Source organism: Armigeres subalbatus, chromosome 2 (genome assembly GCF_024139115.2).
Source record: "Armigeres subalbatus isolate Guangzhou_Male chromosome 2, GZ_Asu_2, whole genome shotgun sequence".
In the NCBI taxonomy this organism is placed as follows: domain Eukaryota; kingdom Metazoa; phylum Arthropoda; class Insecta; order Diptera; family Culicidae; genus Armigeres; species Armigeres subalbatus.
The window spans coordinates 211,354,044-211,356,810 of NC_085140.1; the positions used below are offsets into that span (position 1 = coordinate 211,354,044).

General features: G+C 45.1%; 1 pseudogene; it reads right to left on the reverse strand.

Moving 5' to 3' along the window:
- On the reverse strand, positions 1-1,354 carry LOC134215847 (mitochondrial import receptor subunit TOM20 homolog; annotated as a pseudogene).
- Positions 1,355-2,767: the final 1,413 nt, after the last annotated feature.

Consider the following 2,767-nt stretch of genomic DNA (forward strand, 5'->3'; position numbering starts at 1 on the left):
GTTCGAACAATGTGGATTACGGGATAGTGATTCCGCTTGTCATGCCAAAACTTGAACGCGGTGCAAAAAAATAATTCACGGACAGCTGAACAGTGTCTTTCTTTCGAGAAGCTTCTTGTAACATATGTAGGATTTAGTTTACTTCTTTCTATAATTATTGTGTGATTCGATACATCAAACTGCGTGGGCGATAACCGCAGACGAAGCTGTACTCTAGGATTTCTCTGTTTGTATTTGGTATCTCCAGTCTCCGTCTGTTGCTACTATTATGAATTCTATAACACTCCAAGCTATTCCAAATCGTTCATTTCTTGCAATCTGGCCCTCTCGCTATCGCTTCCGCCCTGTCCGCCGCCTTACTGACGCATACAATTGATCAGTAGTGTGAACACTTGGGCTGGCAAGGTCTGTTGGAGGACTTGGAGAAGCTGTGCCGGTTGGCCGCAGACGATCACTGCGTTAGCCAGATGCTCGACACCGTTCTCGATGTCACCGGAAGAGATGAGGGCCTCGCCCATCTGAATTTCCTGGAGGAAAAATCTTGCACTTCTTCATGGTCTGCCATGTTGGGCATCGTCGTCCGTGGCCCTCCAGCAGCCGAAACAGCCTTCGTCGCTTTCCTCCTCTCTCGCAGCTTCTTTTTGAAGTCCGGATCTTTGCGGCGCTTGTGATCGAAGTAGATGCAGTAGCTCAGGAACAGCGTTCCGGCCACGCCGGCTGCAATCCCGATGGTAGTTTTAGTAATCTCCATCTCAACGATTCCGGACCCGAGCTTCACGGTGGCACTAGCACGTTAATTCCGAACGAGAGAGAGGTCGAAAAGCGAAGAAATTTTCCTGCTTTTGTCCACGAAATGAACTTCTGACCTCCTCCCGCGCAGCTTCTTTTTGAAGTCCGGATCTTTGCGGCGCTTGTGATTGAGGTAGATGCAGTAGCCCAGGAACAGCGTTCCGGCCACGTCGGCTGCAATCCCGATAGTAGTTTTACTAATCTCCATCTCAACGATTCCGGAACCGAGCTTCACGGTGGCACTAGCACGTTAATTCCGAACGAGAGAGGTCGAAAAGCGAAGAAATTTTCCTGCTTTTGTCCACGAAATGAACTTCTAACCTCCTCACTCGCAGCTTCTTTTTGAAGTCCGGATCTTTGCGGCGCTTGTGATCGAAGTAGATGCAGTAGCCCAGGAACAGCGTTCCGGTCACGCCGGCTGCAATCCCGATGGTAGTTTTACTAATCTCCATCTCAACGATTAGCTTCACGGTGGCACTAGCAGGAACTAAGAACCATCAAGTTCATCTCACTTTATAATTTTAACAGAACTTATTTATGATCAGAGCAGACAAAAAAACAAAAACAAAACATCGATGCTGTCAGTTATGCGTGCACGGAAAAATAATCATGCGGAAAATGATGACTGACAGCATCTGGTAGTGTCTTTTCAGTTGTATGGGGCCGTTCAAAAATTACGTCCAAGGTTTGAGGGGGGGAGGGGGGTCAGAGTTTTGTGACAGTTTGTGACAGGGGGAGGGAGGGGGTTCGTCTTATGTGACGTCCGTCCACAAGAAAAAAATACTGAAAGCATTTTAGAAACAACTTGCATTTTAAAAACATTCAAACTGTTAGTAAGGGACATAACTCACTATGTTATTGTGAAAATAGTGTAAGAAAAAGATAAACCACAGTAATCGCTAAAATATAAATGAGACATGTACGTACAGGGGTAGGGGGGGGGGTCAATTATTTGTGACAGTTTGTGACAGGAGGGGGGGAGGGGGGTTGAAAATGCCGAAAAACGATGGACGTAATTTTTGAACGATCCCTATACCTAGGACTCCTACACACCGATGGGCCTTTTCACGAGACGTTTAAAAACAGCTGATTTTATCGTCAATTGACAGTTCTTCTATGAAAGTGACAGCTTCGGACTTGCAGGCCTGTTCAGCGGTTGTAAACAAGTGCAGTCTCGGCAGTGTCACATGAAAAGGCCTATTGAAACTTGAACGCAACACGGGAAAATCCCGAGTGTCTGGTCCCGGTTATTAGTTCCTGGTAGTAGGATACGATAGAGTTTAGTTTTAAGATTCGGGCTGTCAAGTAAAGACGTTTCCATAGATTGTACCCAGTTATCCTAAGTTATAGAAATATAAATCCATTCAAGAAGTCTGCCTGTAATTATTTAATAGTTGTACAATTACCACACTTCCGAATCGAACAGAATGCATGCTTTCTGTTGTGCATGTTAATTGACCAAAATAGTATCCAGCTTTCCACGCTCGGTAATGGCGGCTTGCTGCTGTGTAAAAATCAATCGGTCACTGTACTGTTTGACACTAGCTGGAGGAAAGCTCACTGGAGTTTCTGGGTGAGGGGAAGGAAAAAAAGGCCTTTTCGCCAGTGAGTTTTCCTCCAGCTAGTGTCAAAAAGTACAGTGACTGATTGATTTTTGCACACCGACAAGCCGCCATTACCGAGCGTGGAAAGCTGGATAGCCAAAGAATCGATTGAGCGAATAAAATTTTTTTACTGGGGTCGGGTTTCAGCCAATCTCACCAAGCGCCAATGAAAAATTACCCATTTTCTTGCAAAAATTTTCGTGTAGCAGATCAGATTGATCACAAATCGTATCAGATATTCTTCCACCCTATAACTGAGGATATTCTTCTACAAATGTATGAACGAATTGAAGTGAATAACTTTCGGTTTTCATTCTACGTACAAAATATCACAAGTCAGTCCAGAAGGCGCTTGGTGCGGTTTCGCTGAACCC